General features: G+C 40.9%; 1 protein-coding gene across 2 annotated transcripts in view; it reads left to right on the top strand.

The window, feature by feature from the left end:
* Window positions 1-24,557, top strand: part of AFF3 (ALF transcription elongation factor 3) — a 526,894-nt gene that overhangs the window by 291,507 nt on the left and 210,830 nt on the right. The gene's annotated exons all lie outside the window — the stretch shown is intronic.

Here is a 24,557-nt window from a genome sequence, read left to right as displayed (position 1 = left end):
GCTCCACACTGCATGAGTGCAGGTGCGGTACCTGGTAAGGAGGTTGAAATGTGGGGGTTGCAGCTGTCCTGAGAAGGCAGCCTCCAGAGAATACCTAGATCACCGCTCTTGCTCGTTTCCTGCCTTCTGTGCTTCAGCCTGGTACTCGCTGGCCTCTGATTTAAAGAGTTGAGTTTGCAGGCAGTTTGCTAATTATGACCCAAGGAGGCCCTTCTGGCTTCGGTCAGAGTGAGTGGGTGTGAGCCAGCACACAGCCAAGGCCTCCCATTGCCATCTGTGATTTAGAGCAAAATCTTTGAGAGAAGTATAACTGCCTGAATTACTGCTCTTTTATATGTTTTTAAATGAGAATGTAAAGGCCAAGGGCATTTTTTCCCATTTAACACTATTAAATCCATCATTAAATCTCTCGCTGAACACTGGCTGATTTTAATGATGCCCTCAAGTCCCGATCCTGGTGCTTGACTGTGTTAATATTGTTGTATATATAGATACAATAAATAATGCTTAGCTAAGATGGTATGAGAAGCATTGCTGTGTGTCTCAATAAAAATAGTCGTGCTAATGAGACCAAGTGTCAGGAACAGATGGTGTGGTGGGAATCCAGCCATTGGAGCTAAAAGTATGGAAGAGGACAAAACTCCATGGCACATTGAATCTATCACTAAACCAGCCCGAATCCTCTAAATGTTTTATAGTGAGCTGGCGTAAAAGGATTAATTTGAAGTTATCGTTTATAGTTTTACTATCTTACTTTATAGCAGTCTGACATAAAAACCACAAATGATTTCCAGTATTGGTTCTATTTACTGTCTCCTGCACCCCTCACTTCTGGGCAGAGTCAAAGATACCTGCCTGATTTCTCACCACATTGCTGAGTTACACTCTGTATCATACAAGACTAAGAAACAGAATGTGGGAGATCTTGATTTTATTTCTTAAACATTTGTCATTTTGAAGATGAAACATTATTTTTTATCTGAATATCCAATATTATATCCTTCACTTTATGACTACTTTAATCTTTAATAATGAGTTCAACCTACTTTAATCTTTACTAATAATTTCAATAGCCACAACTAATAGTTTTATAATTTATATTTATGTAATACAAGGAGCTAGAGTACTAATGGTGGCTTTATGCTAATATCTCATTTGAGCCTCTCATTGGCCCCGTGGTCAAGTACTATTGTCAGTCCCCATTTACAGATGAGGAAACTGGACCTGAGGGCAAAGGGCACACTGCAAAAGTGGCAGAGCTAGGATTCAAACTCTACCATTCAGATTATGGAGCCCACACTCTTCACCTTCGTGCATACCACACTAGGCATTGTGCTGGATGAGTATCAAATGACAGAGGAGGCTCAGAGTAGCCACTCAATGGCTATATGTGGAATGGAGTGCAGAGAATATGTAAAGGGGACATATTGCACTAGGTGAGCTCAAGTTCTTAAATAACTTAAAAGTTTATCCTGACTCCAACTACCTGAATTTCTTGAGTATATGGAAAGAGTTGGAAGTTTTCTGAAGAGTTCTGAACTTTTCCACATATTCAGCGGAAGAAGAGACAGCAGAAAAACCTTTCATCTACCACATTTTTTAGAACTTTTATTTTAAATAACTACCAGAAACCTGCAGTGAAATAAAATGTCCCCCTCTTATTTCCCTTATAGAACTTCTGATAAGATTCAGTTGTAAGGAGAGAGTCAAGTTTTATTCTTTCTAAGCTGGTCTTCCTATCTATAGTAGTTGTAACCTTTACAGGTAATTGTTGGAGGTTCGGATATAATTTTTGGACTGGTGCTGTCCTTTTAAAGGCAGGTGGATTCCACCTCTGTGCCATTATTTTAGATTTAGAAATGGCTGCTAAGTGAGAGTGTGGTACTAAGGTAGTGATATATAATTTCATTACTCATACACTCTATCACTGTAACTCTCTCATCTCTATTTTACTCTCTTCCTCTTACAGAGGTCCACATAGATTAGAACTTGGAATGATTTAGCCAGAGTTTGATTAGGAACAGACAAACCAATTCAGGCTGACCTGCAATAACTCGGACTCTTTCCGCTTCATTCCAGTTCTGTATCCTCTTGGCTGCTGGGACACAAGCAGGAATGTAAATGAGGATAAAGAGAATAAACCTCAGAGGGTCCCAACATCTCCTCAGTGCAGAAATGCTAAACAGGATACAAACAGTTTAAGAAACTGCAGTTAAGATTCCCTCAATAGATAATGTCAGAGCTAAAGTTAAGGAATGAGGAAACACTCAAAAGAGAATATGGAGAACATATTTATCGAGTTATTCTGAATTTTTAAACTCTAATCACTTAGGATGTACTCATGACTAAAACAGCCTCTAAAGGTAATTGAAAGAGTATGGACTAAATTTTAGGCCAGTATAATTACATTTGGTATATTCTTACTTCAAATCCTGAAATAGAAAGTGGCTAAGAGAATTGAAGTCCACATTATTCAATAAAAGAAAATTGCTCTTGTGTTTAATGCCATGTAGAGCTTGTTCCCCACATGCTGACAGCCTAAGATTTTAAAGCTGAGAAATAGAATGTCTTAATACTGTACAAAGCTTTGTACTAGTCTATTATACTAACATGTAAGATGTCCTAAAAGAATTTCCTGGTATATGCAGTTTTGTTTGCCAGCCCGTTTGCCTTTGGTTCATCCTTTGCTCCGAGTCTGCTCCTGGCCCCTGTCGGCCTCGCGTCTGTCTTCTCTGTTCTGTGGTGTGTACCCCAGGCCCTTTGTGTGACCACTGCACTCTATCAGATTTGGAGCCTGCAGAGGTTTGACAGGGTGTTACTACACTGACACACACACACACTGAGAACCCAAAGAATGACCCAGACCATCCCCAAGGTGTCTGGAGACTGTAGACCTGTGGCAGCTCGCCAAAGTCTTATTTCCAGGCAGGCAAGTATCCAAGAGGACAAAGTCCTGGGAACTCCAAGCTGTGTGGGCCTGGTTCTGATCAACAGATACTGTCTCCAGATTCTCTGGAGCAGATCAGATTCCCTGAGGGGTCTGGGGCTTAAGTAAACCCCTTGCTAATCATTCAGGCCAGAGAGCTGGTGAACAATCCATGCTTCTCAGCAAGGCATCTGTGAAGGTTACCTTGAGGGTTTTCTTTGAGTCTATTGGGGAACACTGGGTGCACCTTCAAAGTAGGTTTTCCTTGGGGCCGGCCCGGTGGCGTGGTGGTGAAGTTCGGCACGCTCTGCTTTGGTGGCCCAGGTTGTCAGGTTTAGATCCCAGGCACGGACCTGTACCACTCGTCAGCCATGCTGTGGCTGTGACCCTCATACAAAATAGAGGAAGATTGGCCACAGATGTTAGTTCACAGCGAATCTTTGTCAAGCAAAAAGAGGAAGATTGACGACAGATGTTAGCTCAGGGGGGATCTTCCTCAGCAAAGAAAGAGATTTTCCATCAGAGTTAATGCAGCTTCCAAAGGTACTTGCAATGAATGACCTATGACTGACAAAGTACGATATCTGTGCTAAGCACATAGTAGGTGCTCAAAAGAGAGTGTTGATTTACTGCCCTGATCAGACATGGAAGACCCTCTTGAATTACTTTCGCTTTCCACAAGGGCCCTGTCTTGTACTATCCAAGCAAGAATAGAATGAATATCTTAGAAAAGTGGCAGGTTTTATATCTTCAGGGTAGTCTCTTGACCATTCTTTCCTTTTCTGGAAGTTTCTGCAAATGACAGCCTCCACATTGCAAAGTGTCCCTGGATTCTAGAAAGACAGTCAGGCTAAATGATTTGTTACAGACAGTTTGAGCAAAGAGGTGGTTTGGTTGGGAAAGAACACGTATTTTGTCAGTGACCAAGCTTAATTTAGTCCTTAGGACAATGTAAGAAATCCTTCTATGTGGTTTAATCCTTTGCTGTCTTTCGTCAGTAGATACCAAGTGTCCTCAAGAGAGAGGCCTGAGTTACCCGTCCTGAGATAGGGTGAGTTCTCTCATGTAGCAGGGCAGCGTGGCTACTGGCACAAAACCGGCTGAGTTTACATTTATACCTTCCCCTTTTGCATTGTCTACCCAGAGTCCCTGGGCACTGACAACAAACAGGCCCCTGCAGAGCACATGGGTTTCAGAGAAGGAAGTGGTATGCAACAGCTTTTCAGAATCTCCATGGTTGATGGAGGGAATTTGCATCCCTCAAATTTTGAGGAAGATATTAAAAAATATTAGAGAGGTGGGGGTTGGCAACGCATGACAATTATCGAACTTTGAGATGGAGCAGAAGCTTTATTGCCGTTTTGAAGTTGGATAAATAGTGACATTTTCTCCTTTAAATCTCTGCTCGTTTATCTTCTGTGAGTGATGGATTTTATCCACCACTATCTTCTGCAAAAGAGATAACAATAAAAGAGAAGGCCTACCTGGACTCAAGGTTCCAAGCAGCCATTCACTGTCTTTGTACCCCGTTTAACTCCCTGAAACTCCAAGAACTTGTCTAAAACAGCAAGGCAAAACAGGCTTTTGGATGTTGAAAATGGTTCGTCTGGAAAACATTCAAACTTAAAACAGATCCTCCACACACTCACAGGCCAAAATAAGCGTTTATGTCATTTTTGCTTCTGGATATCTAAATGTCATTAGTTTAAAATATTTTGAGTCTTATTATGGGGCTTCGGAACGCTCACGTTACCTCAAGAAGTCTTGTCTCTGAATTTGCCATGAGCGCTCGGGGATTGGGGGGTGGAGGGTATTCGTCCACAAACCTAACGGCCAGTTTGAACGGTCAGGTGTCGGGAGACCGGAGCCTTTGATGCTGCACTCAAGTGAAGCGCAGAAGGAACTGAGCAAAGGCTTTCTGGGTCAGATCTCTTGAGAACCAGTGTTGCAGGTCAAGGTTGAAAAAGTTTCAGGAGCAGTTTCAAATGGGTTACTGCGAAAAACCTGTGTAGGGTCAGTGTAGGCCCCTCCTCTTACGGCGACAGCAAAGGTCACAGCTCAGGCAGTGTGTCCCCTAAAGGTTCAGTGGGGACCTGGTACTCTCATAAAATTCTAAGGCTGACCTTTTACTTTTTGGGTTCTATTCTTTCCTCTCTCCTCTCTCTCTCTCATACTGACAGAATTAATGCCTTTAAAAAAGATAACATCATAAACCTGGAATCCTGTTTCTTTATTTTATAAATTTCCCCAGCATTTACAGATGTTTGGGCTACAGGGCTTTTGGTAGCGTCAACGTTAAGCCTTTCCAGTGCACTCTGTTTACGGTTATTACGATGTGAGGACCCTGAATCCAAAAGAAGACTGTCTTCATGCCTAAGGGGAAATTGAAAATCAAAACATGGGCCAGAATAATTTAAAGAAGGAAAAGAAAAAAACCTTTCCTTTCAGGTTTCTGAAGCAGTAATTTTTGGTGTACATGTTTATTTGGACTGATGTCTCCCAGATAATAATGTTCTACATGAGCGTAAATGTCACATAGGCTAGTGGTATTCGTCTCAGCATTTCTCTCACATCACATCAAAGAAAATACATTCTATTCCGAATATACCAAAAACAGAATTACAAAATATCTTTTATATATATTTGGGTTTCATTAATTTCAAATCACTCTATTTATATTTTGCTGTACTTGGTTAATCTAATAGCAAATGCAAATGCCCTCTTGATATGATATTTCTTAACCCCACTGCTTTGTTTCTTTCTTTTTCCCATTCATTCATTCATTGAACAAGTGTGTTCAGTGCCTCTGCCATATGCCAGCATGGATTTCTGGGCCTCAGAACAGGAGTCAGCAGACTTTTTCCATAAAGGGCCAGGTCTCAATATTTTGGGCTTTGTGAGTCCTACAGTCTCTGTTACAACTGCTTATGTAGCACTAGAGCAGCCAAAGAGAACTATAGTGACTGAATGGGTATAGCCAGGTCCCAATAAAACTTTATTTACAAGAGTTGACAGGCCACTTTAGTCTGGAGGCCATTGCTTACTGACCCTTGCTCTGCGATAGAGCAATGAACTAAACAGAGAAAGTTCTCTGTTCTCATGAAGTTTACATATTAATGGAGGGAGACAAGAAACAAATAAGCCAATAAATTTATAAATGTCATGAGGTCATAAGTGCTAGGAAGGAAAATAAGGCGGGGTGAGAGGACAGAGTGACTGGGCAAGTGTTATTTAAGAGATAGAGCGGGCAGGGAAGGCCTCTCCCTTGAAGTGACAGTTGAGCAGAGACCTAACAAATGAGGGAGGGAGTGGTATTGCTGTCATGGAGTACAGTGGACAGGCTAAGGGAACAGCAAGTACGAAGGTCCTGAGGCAGGAGCTTCTTGGGCTTGTATGGAGAAACAGCAAGGAGGCCATTATAGCTAGAGCAGAATAAGTCGAGAGAGAGTAATGAGAATTGAGTCATCAAGGGAACCAGAGGCCAGAGCATATAGGACCTTATAAGCTATTGTAAGGACCTTGGGTTTTATTCTCCATAAGATAGGGAGCCATTGGAAGGTTTTCGGCAGAGGAGTGACATGATCGGTGGTGTGTTTTTAAAAGCTCACTCTGATCTGTTTCCAGAGTGTAGTGGTTATCATCACTCTGGCTGATGTGTGGAGAAGAGACTTGTCACGGGACAGGGGTGGAAGCAAGAGACCTTAATAAAAGTCAAATGAGAAATGACAGTGGCTTGTACCAGGATGGTAGCAGTGGAGGTTACAAGTGATTGGATTCAGGATACCTTTTGAAGGTTGAGCTGACAGGATTTGCTAATAGACTGAATGTTCCGTGTGAGGGAAAGAAGAGTCAAGATGACTCTAAGGTTTTGATCTGAACAACTGGAAGAATGAAATTGCCGTTAACCAAGATTGAGAAGACTGGAAAAAGAAGTGGAAATCAAGAGCTCGGTTTCCAATGTATTAAATGCAGGGTGCTATTCAGATATCAAAGTGGGAGGCAGTTAGCTACACAAGTTTGGAAGTCAGGGGAAAGATGTAGGTTAGCAGGATAAATCTGGCTGGGATGAGATCACCTAAAGCTTAAGTATATTTGGAAAAGAGAAGTGGTTGTAGGGCTGAGCCCTGGGTCACACAGTCTTCTTGCAAAGGGAACTGGGAAGGAGAGGTTGTTGAGAAAGAAAGTGAGCTAAGACAAGGTGATTCAGTGGCCAGGTGCAGAGTGATTTGTGAAGGAGAGAATTGTCAACTGAAACGAAGAGTGCTGAGCGGTCCAGTGAGATGGAGACTGAGACTCGGCACCGGGAATGCCAGAGCAACGTCAGCTCCGTGTGACTGGAATTGGGAGACTGAAGAGGGGAAGTTGAGGCAGAGAGTATAGATAGCTGTTCCAAGGAGTTTTGCTATAAAAGGGAGCAGAAAAACGAGACAGTTGCTCAAGTGTGCTTTGAGAGTGTTTGGAGATGGGAGATCAATCCTGCGATTTCTACAGTGAGAGGAATGATTTATAGAAAGGGATTATGAACAGGTGACCATTAACTGATTCAGTGGTGCTTCAGATGTTGGGATTCTAGTTTTGAATGAGACGTGTTCCTTACCTTTTCTTATAGTGATGCGGTGGCTGTCTTTTCAGTATAATTAAAAGAAACTCTCTGTGTATCTGTGGCTGAGTATATGGACTGGAAGTGAGAAGACCTGAGTCCTGGACCCGGCTCCACCATTTGCCAGTGTTGTATCCTTGGGCAAGTTTCTGAGCTCCCATTTCTTCATTTGTAAAATGAAGATTAATAATAATAACTGTGTGATCACTTTCCCAGGATTTTTTGTTTGTGAAAATTCCATGAAAAATGTGAATCACTACACTGGTGTGTGATGCTATAAGCATATTGATCATCTTCCTCGTGTTTTAAGAATTATTTTTTAGGGATTTATCCCAAGAATTCAAAGTTGGTTCAACTGATGAAAATCAAGTAATATAGTACACCATGACTATAGAATTAATGATAAAAACCATGATTATCTCAATAGATACAGAAAAAGTGTTGGACAAAATCCAACACTTTTTCATGATAAAAATGCTCAATAAACTAGAAATAGAGGTGAACTTTTTCAACCTATAAAAGGATATCTATGGATAACCAACAGCTGGTGAGAGACTGAAAGCTTTCCCCCTAAGAGCAGGAACTAAACAAGGATATCTGCTCTCACTGCTGCTGTTCAACGTTGTACTAGAAGTACTATTTAGGGCAGTTAGGCAAGAAAAAGAAACTAAACGATATCCAGATTGGAAAGGAAGCAGTAAAACTATCTCTTTTCACTGATAACATCATCTTCTATCTGGAAAGCCCTGAAGAACCCACTCCACACACAAAACTATTACAACTAATAAATGAGTCAGCAAAGTTGCAGGAGACAAGATCAATATACAAAAATAAGTATTTCTGTACGCTAGCAATCAATAATCTGAAAATGAAGTTAAGAAAAAAATTCCATTTACAATAGCATCAAAAGAATAAAATACTTAGGAATAAAGTTAACCAAGGAAGTGCAATACCTGTACGCTGAAAACTACAAAACAACATTGAAAGAAATTCAGGATCTAAATAAATGTAAAGACATCCTGTGTTCGTGGATTGGAAGAGTTAATATTGTTCAGATGACAATACTCCCCAAATTGATCTACAGGTTTAGTGCAATCAGAATTCCAACTGCCTTTTTTGAAGAAATGGACAAGCTCATCTTAAAATTCATATGGAAATACAAGAGGCCTCCGAAACCAAAAAAAATCTTGAAAAGAAGAACAAGGTTGAAGGACTCACACTTCCTGATTTCAAAACTTACTACAAAGCAACAGTAATCAGGGAGATGTGGTACTGACATAAGGATAGACATATAGACGGATGGAATAGAATTTGGAGTCCCAAGTTAAACCCATGATTTTGTGGTCAATTGATCTTTGACAAGGATGCCAAGTCCATTCAATGAGGAAAGAAGAATCTTTTCAACAATTGATGCTGAGACAACCGGATTTCCACGTGCGAAAGAACAAAGACAGAGGGGCCGGCCCGGTGGCGCAAGTGGTTAAGTGTGCTGTGGTGGCCTGGGGTTCGCAGGCTTGGATCCCGGGCGCACACCAACGCACCACTTGTCAGGCATGCTGTGGCGGTGTCCTATATAAAGTAGAGGAAGATGGGCATAGATGTTAGCCCGGGGCCAGTCTTCCTCAGCAAAAAGAGGAGGATTGGCAGATGTTAGCTCAGGGCTGATCTTCCTCACCAAAAAAATAAATAAATAAATAAATAAGTAAGTAAGTAAGTAAATAAATAAATAAATAAATAAATAAAAGAATGAAGACAGACCCTTACTTCATACCATATACAAAAATTAACTCAAGATGGATTAAAGACCTAAATTTTAGAACCAAAACTATAAAAATATTAGAAGAAAATGTAGTATTAGTCTTTAAGAGCTTAGGTTAGGCAATTTTTTCTTAAATATGACATGAAAAGCACAAGCAATGAGAAGAAAAATAGCTAAGTTAGACCTCACCGAAATTTAAAACTTTTGTGCTTCAAAGGATACTATCAAGAAGGTGAAACAACAACCCACAGGATGGAAGAAAATATTTGCAAAGCATGTATCTAATAAGGGTCTATTATCCAGAATATATAAAGAATTCTTACAACTCAACAATAAAAAAAAACTCAGCTAAAAAATGGGCAAAGGATTTGAATAGACATTTCTCCAAAGAAGATAAATAATGGCCAATAAGCACATGAAAAAAAGTCTGTCATTAGTCATTAGGAAAATGCAGATTAAAACTACAGTGAGATACTACTTCACACCACTAGGGTGGCTAAAATAAACAAAAGAAGTATTGGCAGTGCTGTGTAGAAATTGGAAGCCTCATGTTGCTGGTGGGAATGCAAAATCATGCAGGGGTTATGGAAAACAGTTGGCAGTTCCTCAAATAGTGAAACATGCAGTTACCATATGACCCAACAGTTCCACTCCAAGGTATCTATCCAAGAGAATTAAAACCATGTTCACACAAAAACTTGTACATGAATGTTTGCAGCAGCATTATCCATAATAGCCAAAAAGTTGAAACAACCCAAATGTTTATCAACTGCGGAGTAGATAAATAAATTGTGGGACAACGAAGTATTATTTGTCCATAAATAGAATGAAGTACCGATATTTGCTACAACCTGGATTAACCTTGAAAACATTATGCTAAGATTAAAGAAGCCAGTCACAAAAGGCCACATATTGTATGATTCCATTTATATGAAGTGTCCAGAATAGGCAAATCCTTAGAGACAGAAAGTAGATAGTGGTTGGCAGTGGTTGGGGGGAGAGTGGAATTGGAAGGTACAAGGTTTGTTTTGGGGATGATAGAAATGTTCTAGAATTAGATATGGATGACGGTGCACAACATTGTGAATAACTAAAACGCAGTGAATTGTGCATTTTTGGTTAAAATGGTGAATTTTATATTATGTGAATTTTATCTCAATTTTTTAAAAATTACTTTGTAGTTCCTAGTAAAAATAACACAATAGGGATTTAAGGCTCTGAGGTGCCAGAAAAATACAGCTATAATATATCCCTTATTGGAAAGTGGCCAAGTTCTCCAGGATGGGCCTCTCCTAAACGCTTACACACTCATACACACATTCATACACACAGACCCCAAACATCTTTTCTTTCCTACTATTTTCATTCTTTTAATTGTGAAGGTAGGCAGTTTAGACAAAAAAATAACGAAAAGAGCTTTCAGGGGCAGGCCCCGTGGCTTAGCGGTTAAACGCGCGTGCTCCGCTACTGGCGGTCCGGGTTCGGATCCCAGGCGTGCACCGACGCACCACTTATCTGGCCATGCTGAGGCGGCGTCCCACATACAGCAACTAGAAGGATATGCAACTATGATGTACAACTATCTACTGGGGCTTTGGGGAGAAAAAGGGAAAAAAAGGAGGAGGATTGGCAATAGATGTTAGCTCAGGGCCAGTCTTCCTCAGCAAAAAAAAAAAAAAAAAAAAAAGAGGAGGATTGGTATGGATGTTAGCTCAGGGCTGATCTTCCTCACAAAAAAAGAGCTTTCACGCAGGAAATAAAAGTGAAGTTCTGTGGTAAGTGCCTATTGCCCTAAGCATGTGTGGTCAGTTTAGTCTTGGAGCCTCATTATCATCTTTTTCTTGCCCCAAAGCTTATCTAGATTTCACGTCCTGGGAGTCATGAATCAACATGATTTTCTGTAGCAATTAGAATTGAGAATGACTTAAGATTCTTAACATGGTCTCTGCTGGACGTCTGAAGTTAGCCCCAGTAGAGTCTGTAACTCATTTCACCATTTCATCAGTGCGAGTCCAATGAGAATTCTTCCCAGTGCCTCTTTTTCTCATCACTAAATTCAAGACGAACCCTAAGGAGAAGCTAATACTTTTCTAAATGTCACTTTTTCCTGATTATTAAATGTGGTGTGTTCGTTTAAAGGTGATACTGAATTTAATATAACTTTTTAGTCATTTCCTTGTCAACAATTCCCAAAAACTACAGGTCCACAAAATGCTGACTTGAGAAAGATATTCTTGTACTGAAATGTTTGAGCAGGAACTGCTTAAATGGAGATGGCTTCTCTATATTCTCTATAGTACACACGGAGATGCCCTCACACAACATTCTTGATAGATAGATGTAGAGGTATATAGATAGATGCATAGAAACACAGACAGATGGGCGTCTATATGAACCACGTTGATATTCACATGAAAGAGAAGACGGAGGTGGGAGTAGGAGAGAGACAGGCTGCCTGTCCTGTCCCAGACAGTTACTGTTGAGAGCTGGGGGGAGTCGGGTTAGAGTATGTGTACATGAGTCCATCTGTTGCTTTCTACATCTGCTGTAGGTCCCCTCGGTTCCTCCACCTTCCATCCTAGTCACTGCCTGTCTGAGACACCCGCAGCATCATCTTTTTCTGGGGTTAATGGTACATTCCTTCATTCATTGAACAAATATTTGTCAAGCTTCACTCAGTGCCAGGCGCTGTGTAAGGTGTGAGGAACAGCCATGGACCTGTAGGAGGTGAGAGCTGAGGAGGAGGAGAGCAGAGGAAGAGGAAGGGCACGTGTGCTCCGAGCAGAGGAGGCGCCAGGCAGGCCTGGCAAAGGGCACGAGGCAGGCGCAGTGATCGGTCTGGCTGTGGTGCTTCAGAGACTGCTCTGCCTTCAGCTCTCAGGCCTGGAAGGAACCAACTGAAACCTGTCTTTATGACACAGTCGGACCTGCAGGGCCCAGGCCATGTGGACATTGCAGGCTGCCCATTTGCACTGGCAGTGCTGGAACTAATTTTCCCAGGTTTTTTGTTTTTGTGTTTTTATAAGTAACCCTGGGGCCTGCTTTGGTCTTGCTGTGCAAACTAAGCCTGTGCTGCCAGGCCCAGGCCCAGCAGGACTCAGCTTGAAGGCGTACCTCCTCTGTGCGCCCCAGGAGCTGGGGAAGGTGGCTGACTTGTCTGTGCACGTGAAGGCAGGGCCTGCAGAGTGGAGACCAGCTCTTCAGGGCATTTTCCTGGTTGCAGAAAGGAAAGGACTAGAGTGGAAAGCCTGCCAGATGCTGGAGGTGTCGAGCTGGCAGTCCTCATCTGAGGTCATTTAAGAGAGTTATGGATGAGGAGACTTGTCCTTAGATCTGATAGAGAAGCTTACAAGGCCAGGCAGTGGGAATGCTTAACCCAACCATGGCCAAACAAAGGACAGGCATCCAGTGCCGTGTCTTCCCTCCTTGAGGAAAAGCTGGCAGACCGCTCCCCGTGGCTCAGCGTTCCAGCCCAGGATTCAGCGTGGTCAGTCTGAGGACACCCATGATCTGGAAGCTCACTCTCTGAACAGCCAGCCCTGGGGGTTGCGCCAGCCACTGTCTGTTGTCAGCTGGTTTAAGGCCCACAGAGAGGAGACTCAGGTGTTGGGCCTTATCATAGGCCCCTTGCTGTGGGCCAAGGGTGACTTTATGGCCAGGACTCCCCCTTACCATCACACACCCCCTCACCAACAGTCTGTATCTCAGAGTACCTCGTTCTCTGCAAACCCCCATGCTTGTAAAAATGTTCTAGTGGAAAGTAGATTCCCCTGAAAAGTCAAATTCCCCACATTTCAGAGAGTGAGTGGCAAAATAGGGCCTGTGTCCTCTCTGGAAGCATTCGCTGTAGAACCTACTCCGCTGCTCTCCAGCTGCGTCCAGGGCTTGGTCAGCAGCGGAACGCGTCTGTCCAGGGCAGTGTGAGCAGTCGCAGCGGCCAGTCTCCCTGGGTGGGAACCGGGCAGTCCCATTCCCCCTAGAGGTGGGCACAGAGACAGAGTCGCTCAGAGGCCTCGCTCCTTCACCTCCTGGCTGTGTGACCCTGGGCACGTTCTCTAACCTCTCAAATCCTCACTTTCCTCATCTTTAAAATGGGACGATAGTGCTTAGGCCCCTTGCTGTGGGGCCTAAGGATTTTGTTGTTGTTGTTGTTAACCTCAGAATATAACCACGGTTATTCTGAGGATTACATGAGCTAATGTAGAGGAAGCACTTGGTGTGGCTCTTGGCACACAGTAAGCTTTCAGTTTGAAAATACATGAGATATTCGTGCTCTGATTGTGCAGCCGAGGAAGCTGAACCTTCTAGTCTCACACTTGAATTGTAATTTTATATGTGAAATTTCCAGTTAGAGGTGACTCATAGTTTGTGCTGGTCATTCCCCTTGTTGTGTTTACCCTTCATAGGTCAACTCAGACGTCTTCCCTCTTTCTCAGAGCCCAGCACTGGCTCTGTTTTCGAGTCTTATCTGCGATAAAGGAAGAGCAGGAGTTCTTTATGCAAGGCAGCTCTGCTCATTTTTAGACTCTGTGCTTTTTTAAATTATTTGGTCATTGATTCTAAATGTCTCTGAACTCCTGTAGCCCCTATGATCAAAAATACCTAATGGGGCCCAAATTACATGCTATTTTGTGATGCTCACTAACTGACGTGTGTTCATCGGGTCTCCACACTCTAAATGTGAGCCTCCTGAGGAGAAGGACTGCGGTTTTATTTCTTGTGTACAGCTGTAAGCCGGGCAAAGACCATATTAATCCCCTAAATGCAGCAGAATAAATCAAGCAGTTGGTATACATTTGTTGTTGTTGGTGTTTAACTAAGGTGCCAACTGACCAGGCCCACTGCTATCTGCAGTAATGAAAAGGAGAACCCACGAGAGCCCAGGGGAGCTGTCCTGCCCTGGCAGGGCTGGGCTGGGCTCGGGTCTAGGAGTTGGGGTGGGCCTGGTTGCTCCATCACAGTCATCCGTCTGATCCCGGGATGTGGTGTGCTCTTAAAACTGCTCTCAAAGAAACTTCGTGTGAGATCAGAAGATGGCCAGGCAGACTCTCTGTCCTCTAAAAGCACTTGTTCACTCTGATGCTAAAACATCTGATTTTTCCTAGAGCCTGCCAGCTCCTCGTTCCTAGCCTATTGTAATTATGTTTCTCATCATTTCTAAAAAGCTTTTTCTTCCAGAAGGCCGCCTTCCCTTCCATTGTTCCTCCATCCAAACCATCCAACACACCATTGCCAAGTTGCTCTGCCTAAAACAGTACCTGGCACGTGTCACCCTCCACGTTCAAAACCTCAGTGACCTCCCCCTGCCAACCCCCAGCCTCCACGTCTCAATCAGGCATTCAAAGCCCTATGTACAGCCTGCTTGTTTCTCTCCTCAGCTCTCCACTCATCGCCACACCCCTGCTCAGAATGCCCACCAGCCTGTTTCGGGGGTTACCCACATCTCACCTTCTGTTCCCGGCTTGCTCACTCGCCACCTCCTTCACGTGGCCCTGACCACGCCAGCTCACAGTGAGCACTGCTCCCTCGCTCAGTTCCAAGCATCACTGCCCGTCCCCGCATTTGGAATTTGCTACACGTGCCTGAGGGACTGTTTAGCTTCTGCCTACATGTATTTGTAGATTCCTATCTCCCCAACTGACTGTAAGCTTCCTTCCAGCAAAGTCCATGATTCCTATTCTCTGTGCCCCTGACATGCTCAGCCCAGTGCCCCGCACGAGCCAGCTCTCCATTGGCTTCTGTAGACGGTGATCATTGTGATCTGGTTTCTACCTTAGGCAGGGCTGCTATCAGACGCCTCAGAGCTGAGTCCTCTCAAATTTTGACTGGAGTCTACCATTGAGCCCCACACAGAGCTATTTGTTGGGCAGACGGGAATAATAAAAGGTGATTTTAGCAGTTCCTCGTGGTTGTACCAACAACCATTCCTCTGAGAGCCCAGAGCCCACTGCTTGAATGGTGGGAATGGCTCGCTTCCTCATGCCAGTTCCCTGTCCATTGTAATTAAGAGGCTGGCTTGTTGAAATATAGTTTCACAGGTGCAGGATTCATCCTCAACAGGTAATTATGTTTTGATTTTTATATCACTTATAAAACAGAATGGGGAAAGAGATTTCAGACCATAAAGCATATTCCACTGCAAATGAGATATTAGTGTTAAAAATTCGTCAATGTTGCTAAATATTTACCCAATACAGGGTTTCTACCTTCTGCCAACCTGAAGCATTTTCTTGGCAAATGTGTCTCATGGAACTTTGGAAGTCTCTGCATTACTCCTCTAACTACATAAATACAACCATCTGTCTGTACTAGGGAAACAGACTGACCTCTAGTCTTCTTATTTTTAACCTTTGTTTTAATTTCTTTAGATTTGCCCAAAATAATTCTGACTCTGCTGCTGATTCTTTGTTAGGAGCCAAAAAGACACAATTATAAGGAACTCCGGAAACATCTAGTGCATTCCTTTTTTCCCCGGTGTTATTTGAAACCCCTCTGAGAATTGTAATTTAGAAGTTCCCCACACTTTCCTTCTGAGGGGTAATCAGACATTTTTGTGTGTCTCCTACTGTTGTGTTATTTTATTGTTCTACTATAGAAGATTGGTATTTTTAGGACATCGTATTTATTTTAAAGTTCGTATTTGCACAGAACCAAACTAGTATTCTATCACAACTATAAGTAAGATTAGGTCAGTGGGTATTGATGTAGTTCCTACTATATGCTTAGTTGCTAGGCTCATTTTTGAAAAAGAAATATTAGTGTTTGGGATATTTTTAATGCGTTCAAAGGGATCACTCATTGTCCTTCAAAAAGTCATCTTGAGACGCTAAATACTCATTCTGATGATGTCATCTCTCAAGCATTCCTAGAACTACTTTCTTCTTGAGAGCAAGGAGGATGAGCAAGCAGGAACTAGCAGCCTTACTTGGGTTTTGATCCAAAACAGCTCTCCTTACCTTGATCAGCCACTTTATTGAGGTTTGCCTCTGAGTGACTTTTCACTCTCTCTGAATTCATATCCACTCCTAATGCTAAGGTTCCCTACCCCACCTCATCTCCCGGAAATTCCAAGGACTCTAATGTAGAACAATTCCCAAAGAGGAATATCAGAAACTTCTTGAGCTAGCCCAGCACTGCTGGAATAAGAGACTCACCTGCCAGAGCACGAGAAAAAATCATATGACTGTATGTTATAGTGTGGTGGTTTAACAAAGTCTCATTGCCTTATCACACCTCATATGTCAAGTAACCATTCATTCATTCTGTAATTCTTTAACGAGAACCTACCATGAGCAAGGTGCTAAGGTAGACACTGGGGATGGAGCAGTGAACAACAGAGGGAGTCTCTGCCCTCAGAAGGCTTAACTGTGCTCTCAGTCGGTGGTTGATTGAGAGCTATAAACTGTTAGTGCTCTAGACATTCAGAGAGAGGAAAGGTTAAGAAAAGGAGGCTGTGAGCAGATGTTTCCTGAACAACATGGCTCTTTAACTAAGATGTGATGAAAGGGTAGAATGTGGACATTGGAAGTGAAGGCAGTTGGGCAAACACCTGAGCAAAGCCTGCGGGCGGGATGCACAGAGCCTCCTTCCTGTGAGCAGCAGGGGAAACCCGATTGCCTGAATGGAGACTCCTGGGAGGAGCATGCTGGCCACGTCAGGGTCAGGCAGGGCCTGAGACAAGGCTGAGAAGCTGGACCTAGGCTAATGGGTGACCAGGGACACTCTCAGATTGAGCAGACTCTTAGGGAGGCAGGTGGCATGACAGAAAATGTGTTTGGGGGAGATTAATCTGGCATCAGGAGTAATGACCTTCCCCTTAGCTGCAGTTGCCCTAACTTTCTTGTGCTCAACTCCATTTAACAATCGTTGGTTCTAGAATTACACGTTGGAGACTTGGACATGAACTTCCCCAGGTTGGGGAAGCAATTTGAGAATTAGACTGTGGTTGTTTAACTCTGAAGTGAAAATGCTACTCGGCTTAACCACGTCCTTAAGCCAGTGAAAATAAATGGTTTTTAAAAATTGTCACCATGCCTTCCGGAGGAGGTACAGAAGAAATAAGAAGGAAAGGGAAGAGGCAAATGCCAGAGAATCTGAAAACATTAAGACCTTGGCTATATATCGAGATGAGGTTTCCAGAGTAAACACTTTTCACTTCTATCTCTCAGAAGAGCTGAATATAGGTGACTTCTGTGTAAGCTTCAGCAAGAATCCTGGTGTGTGTGTACACAATTGTTCTTGAGGTAGGGTGGGATAGGCTCCATCTAGTTAACTCCTTCTTTCGGTAAACTCTTTGAATATTGTGAGAAAAAATGTGATTATCACAGGTGAGAAACCAGAGGCCCAGCAGAGTCAAGCACGCGTCCTGGTCGAGGACAGAGCGAGGTGTCCTCATTCCTGTCGTGCTTGCCCTCACCTGCCTCTCATGCCCTGCCACCTCGCCAGAGTCTGGTCTCTGCTCTTTTCTTCCTCTTCTCTCCTTTCCTCTTTTGTTCCACTTCTTGTTTTCAGAGAGGGGAGAGGAGTAGGAAAAGAGAGGGGACTAGAGCTGTGTAAGAAATATGAGATAACCAATAATGCTGGAAGAGCCTTTTTTAATATATATATATAATATTAATAATGTATCACATTTACACTTAAGAGGAATCCTGCTGAAGCTAATTGTTCTACCTTAAGTAACATATTTGTGAAATAATTTCAAATATTTACTTCTCCCCAAACTCCACTTAAATGTTCTCGTCACTATTTTACAAACTGAAGGAATACTGAAGACGCAGAAGCCCCTGTTTCACACTCTGGCTAGGTCACAGAATGACTTGTGGCCTTGGGCAGATAGCTTCTCTGGGCCAAGTGCTCTCACTTAAAAATTAGAAACATACTGCTCTAGAGTAGCCCTCACACCCAGATTCCATGGTTCTGTGAGGCTCCAGGACCAGACTCTCTATCTCCTCATTCTGAGTCCAGTGTTTTCTCCACTTCTTTACACAATGTTACTCTTTTGTCTCTCAGGGCTCTCAAATATTGGGAGAAGCATAAAGTTTTAAAATATGAATATTCTGTAAACAAAGTGACATTTAAAAATTTTTAGTTAGAATTTTGCATCTCAAGCAATTTGTTGACACATGTCATTTTGTGCCAATCTTCTTTCCTTTTAGAACCACTCTTATCATGACTCTGGGCTTAGATATCTTCATTTGCTTGCTGTTGGGTCTGAGTTGTTGTGTTTCTTAAAGGCTTCCATAATCCGGGTGCTCGTTAGCTATTCCAGTCTCATCCGTCTATGCCAGAGCACTCACTGCCACCCCCACACCACCCTCCATGCTGCCCTGTCAGGCCAATCTCCTCCTCCCACTGCCTTCAGGGCCAGACTTGTGAGGGTTCTGACTCGTATCAAAAATCTGCTACTGCTTCTCTGTGGCTCCTTGCCGTAAGTCAAAAGGATCTTTATCGTCTCAGTATCACTGTTCTACTCATGATCTGCAGAGCATCGTTGAGCACTCCCTTTTTTACAGCTTTATTGAGGCATAGTTTACCTATTGAACAACTAAGTCATTTGAAGTGTGCAATTCAGTGATATGTAGTAAACTTACCTAGTTGTGCCACCATCACCATAATATAGGTTTAGGAGATTTCACCCCAATAAGATCCCTCATACTCATTCTGTAGAAAACAGCCACACACACGTATACAAATACGCTCACTCATACGTGGTCTCCTGCATGCACACTCACACATCTAATGGTTCAACTGGAATGTTACTTTTTTGGTCTATTTAGGCTTTTATTACAACAAATAGTTTCAGCAATCAGGTTTTAAAATTTAGAAAAGTTTGCTGCTATATGATAAAATTTGCCTGCCATGTACTTTGATGATTATATCAAATACTTTTCAATGATGAGATTTAATTGCTCACCTTTTCTTCTCAAGAGTTGCTTTTTCTTCCGAGTTTTCTTTCAGGAATTTTTTCCATAGAGATGTGATATGGAAACTTTATGTATGTGACACCTAACAGGTAAGACAGAGAGCTAATTTCCTAAATACCCAAAGCACTCTTTAAACAACAATATGAAAAATATATATTCTGATATCAAAGTGGGCAAAGCTATAAATAGGTATTTCAGGAATAGGAAAAGAATATGTCTAATAAATATGCTATGCTAATAATTAGAGATGCAATTAAAGCAAAAGTTCAAGAATTTTTTTTCCTATAAAATTGGCAGAGGCAAAAATATTTTTTATTGAGGTATAATGGACAAATAAAATCGTAATATATTTAAAGTGTACAACATGGTGATTTGATATACAAATATATTGTTAAGACGATTCCCACTATCAAGTTAACATATCCATCACCTCACATATTTACCCTTTTTTTTTTTTTTTTGGTGAGAACACAACTTCTGCTCTCCTAGCAAATTTCAGTTATACAATACAATATTTACAATACACTATTATCAGCTATACATAGATCCTCAGACTTTATCTTATAACTGAAAGGTTGTACCCTTTTGCCAACCTCCCCATAGTTCCCCCTCCCTCCAGCCACCATTCTATTTCTGTTTCCCTGCATATAGCGATGCCATACACTATTTGTGTTTCTTTATCTGGCATATTTCACTTAGCATAACGCCCTCAAGGTCCGTCCATGTTGTCGCAAATGGCAGAATTTTCTTCTTTCTGAAGGCTGAATAATATTTCATTGTATGTGTGTGTGTGTGTGTGTGTGTGTATCTCTCACAGTTTGTTTTTCCATTCATCCATTAATGGACACTTAAGTTGTTTTCATGTCTTGGCTGTTGTGAATGAACATGGGAGTACAGATATCTCTTTGAGATAATAATTTCATTTCCTTTGGATATATACCCAGAAGTGGAAGTACCGGGTCATGTAGTAGTTCTGTTTTTAATTTCTTGAGGAACCTCCATACTCTTTTCCATAGTGGCTTTGCCAGTTTACATTCCCCACAACAGTGCACAAGGGTTCCCTTTTCTCCACATCCTCGCCAGCATTTGTCATCTCTTGTCTTTTTAATAAAAGACATCCTAACAGGTGTGAGTGATATCTCATTGTGGTTTTGATTTGCATTTCCCTGATGATTAGTGATGTTGAACATCTTTTTGTGTACCTGTTAGCCATTTGTATATTTTCTTTGGAAAAATGTCTATTCAGGTCCTTTGCCCATTTTTCAGTTGGGTTATTTAGTTGTTTTTTTGCTATTGAGTTGTATAAGTTCCTTGTATCTTTTGGATATTAACCCTTTATATGTGGTTTGCAAATCTCCTATTCCATAGGTTGTCTTTTCATTTTGTTGTTGTTTACTTTGCTGTGCAGAAGCTTTTTAGTTTGATGTAGTCCCACTTGTTTATTTTTGCTTTTGTTGCCTTTGCTTTTGGTGTCAAATCCAAAAAATCAGTGTCAAGACCAATGTCAAGGAGCTTACTCCCTATGTATTCTTCTAGAAGTTTTATAGTATCAGGTCTTACATTCAAGTCTTTATCCATTTTGATTTTATTTTTATGTATGGTGTAAGATAGGGGACCAGTTTCATCATTTGCACGTGGATATTCAGTTTTCCTGACACCATTTATTGAAGAGACTATTCTTTTCTCATTGTATATTCTTGGCTTCTTTGTAGAAAATTAATTGAACATATATTCGTGGGTTTATTTCTAGGCTCTTTATTCTGTTCCAATGATCTATGTATCTGTTTTTATGCCAATACCATAGTGTTTTGATTATTATAGCTTTTTTTTTTTTATTTTTTTTATTTTTTTATTTATTCATTTTTTTTCCCCCCAAAGCCCCAGTAGATAGCTGTATGTCATAGGTTCACATCCTTCTAGTTGCTGCACGTGGGACTCGGCCTCGCGTTGGACGGAGAAGCGGTGCCCTGGGGGGCGCCCGGGATCCGAACCCGGGCCGCCAGCATCAGAGCGCGCGCACTTAACCGCTAAGCCACGGAGCCGGCCCTATAGCTTTTTAATATAGTGTGAAATCAGGAAGTGTGATGCCTCCAGCTTTTTTCTATCTTAGGATTGCTTTGGCTATTCGGGGTTGTTTATGGTTCCATACAAATGTTAGGTTTGTTTTTCTATTTCTGTGAAAAATGCCATAGGAATTTTGATAGGGATTGTATTGAATCTGTAAATAGCTTTGGGTAGTATGGACATTTTAACAATATTAATTCTTCCAATCCATGAATACAGGATATCGTTCCATTTATTTGTGTCTTTTTTAATTTCTTTCATCAATGTTTTAAAGCTTTCAGTGTACAGATCTTTCACTTCCTTGGTTGAATTTATTTTGAATATTTTAATCTTTGTTATGCCAGTGTAAATGGGATTGTTTTCTTAATTTCCCTTTCTAATAGTTTATTACTAGTGTATGGAAACACAACTGATTTTTGTATATTGATTTTGTATCCTTCAACTTTACTGAATTCATTGATTAATTCTAACAGATTTTTGGTGGAGTCTTTAAAGTTTTATATATATATCATGTCATCTGCAAACAGAGACAATTTTTTCTTTCCAATTTAGATGACTTTTTGTTTGTTTCTTTTTTTTTTTTCCTAATTGCTCTGGCTAGGACTTCCAGTACTATGCTGACTAGAAGTGGCTGGAGTAGGCACCCTAGTCTTGTTCATGATCTTAGAGGAAAAGCAGCTTTTCATCGTTGAGTATGATGTTAGTGTGGGCTTGTCATATTTGGCCTTTATTATGTTGAAGTAAGTTCCTTCTATACCCAGTTTCTTGAAATTATCGTGAAAGGATGTTGAACTTTGTCAGATGCTTTTTCTGCGTCTATTGAGATGTTCATACATAATTTTTATCCTTGATTTTGTTAATTTAGTGTATCACATTTATTGACTTGTGTATGTTGTCCCATCCAGGCATCCCTGGAATAAATCCCACTTGATTATGGTATATGATCCTTTTAATGTGCTGTTAAATTTAGTTTGCTATTATTTGTTGAAGATTTTTACATCTATGTTCATTAGAGATATTAACCTATAGTTTTCTTTCTTGTAGTGTCCTTGTCTGGCTTTGATATCAGGGTAATGCTAGCCTCATAAAATGATTTTGGAAATGTATCTTCCTCTTCAGTTTTTGGAGAGTTTGAGAAGGATTGGTATTAATTCTTTCAATGTTTAGTAGAATTCGTCAGTGAAGCCAACTTTTCTTTGTTGGAAGATTTTGATCACTGAATCAATCTCTTTACTAGTAATTGGTCTGTTCAGATTTTCTTTTACTTCATGATTCAGTCTTGGAAGGTTGTATGTTTCTGGGAATGTATCCATTTCTTCTAGGTTATTTAATTTGTTGGTGTATAATTGCTCATAGTAGTCTTTTATGATTCTTTGTATTTCTTTGGTATCAGTTTAATGTCTTCTCTTTCATCTCTAATATTTGAGTCTTCTCTCTTTTTTTCCTTAGTCTAGCTAAAGGTTCATCAATTTTATCTTTTAAAAAAATCAGTTCTTATTTTCATTGATCTTTTCTATTGACTTTCTAGTCTCTATTTCATTTATTTCCAATCTGATCTTTGTTATTTCCTTCTTTTACTGACTTTGGGCTTCATTTGTTGTTCTTTTTCTAGTTCTTTCAGGTGTAAAATTAGATTGTTTGAGATCTTTTTTCTTTCTTAATGTAGATGTTTACCACTATGAACTTCCCTCTTAGAACTGCTTTTGCTGCATCCCATAAGTTTTAGTATGTTATGTTTCCATTTTCATTTGTCTCAAGATATTTTTTTAAATTTTTTATTTATTGCAGTAACATTGATTTATAACATTGTATAAATTTCAGGTGTACATCATTATACTTCTATTTCTGCATAGATTACATCACGTTCACCACCCAAATACTAATTACAACCCATCACCACACACATGTGCCGGATTATCCCTTTTGCCCTCCTCCCTCCCCCCTTCCCCTCTGGTAACCACCAATCCAATCAGGATATTTTTTGATTTCCTTTTTGATTTTTTCTTTGACCTATTGGTTGTTCAGGTACATGTTGTTTAATCTCCACATATTTATGAATTTTCCAGTTTTCCTCTTGTAGTTGGTTTCCAGTTTCATACCATTGTGGTTGGAAAAGATGCTTGATATGATTTCAGTCTTTTTAAATTTATTAAGACTTGTTTTGTGGCCTAGCATATGATCTCTGCTGGGGAATGTTCCATAGGCACTTGAGAAGAATGTGTATTTTGCTGCTGTTGGGTGAAATGTTCTGTATATGTCTGTATATGTCTGTTGGCCTGTTGGTATACATATGATCTAATGTGTAGTTTAGGTCCAATGTTTCCTTATTGATATTCTGTCTAGATGATCTATTTATTATTGAAAGTGAGGGATTGAAGTCCTCTACTATTATTATATTGCTGTCTATTTCTCCCTTTAGATCTGTTAATGTTTGATTTATATATTTGGGTGCTCTGATGAGTGCTCCAATGTTGGGTGCATAAATATTTACAATTGTTATATCCTTTTGATGAATTGACTCCTTCATCATTATATAATGACCTTCTTTGTCTCTTTTTTTTTTTTTTAAAGATTTTATTTATTTATTTTTTTCCCCTCAAAGCCCCAGTAGATAGTTGTATGTCATAGCTGCACATCCTTCCAGTCGCTGCATGTGGGACGCGGCCCCAGCATGGTCCGAGAAGCGGTGTGTCAGTGCACGCCCGGGATCCGAACCCGGGCCGCCAGCAGCGGAGCACGAGCACTTAACCGCTAAGCCACAGGGCCAGCCCCTTCTTTGTCTCTTGTTACCATTTTTGTTTAATGTCTATTTTGTCTGACGTAAGTATAGTTACTCCTGCTTTCTTTTGGTTTTCATCTGCATGGAATATCTTTTTCCATCTCTTCACTTTCAGTCTGTATGTGTCCTTAAGGCTGAAGTGAGTCCCTTATGGGCAGCATATAATTGGGTCTTGTTTTTTTTATCCATTCAGCCACTCTGTGTCTTTTGATTAGAGAATCTAGTCCATTTATGTTTTAAATAATTATTGATAGGTATGGACTTACTATGCATTTTATCCATTGTTTTTAATGGGTAATTTTTAATGGATAAATGCAATTTTATCCATTGGGTTTTCTGGTTGTTTTGTAGTTTCTTTGTTCCTTTTTTCCTCTCTTGTTTTCTTACTTTGTGATTTGATGATTTCCTGTAGTAGTATGCTTTGATTTCTTTATCTTTTGTGTATCTACTATAGGTTTTTGCTTTGTGGTTACCATGAGGCTTACATAAAATGTCTTATAATTTAA

The sequence above is a fragment of the Ceratotherium simum genome, chromosome 40 (genome assembly GCF_057802395.1).
Source record: "Ceratotherium simum simum isolate JZ-2026a chromosome 40, ASM5780239v1, whole genome shotgun sequence".
In the NCBI taxonomy this organism is placed as follows: domain Eukaryota; kingdom Metazoa; phylum Chordata; class Mammalia; order Perissodactyla; family Rhinocerotidae; genus Ceratotherium; species Ceratotherium simum.
This window is presented reverse-complemented; position numbering and strand designations above follow the sequence as displayed.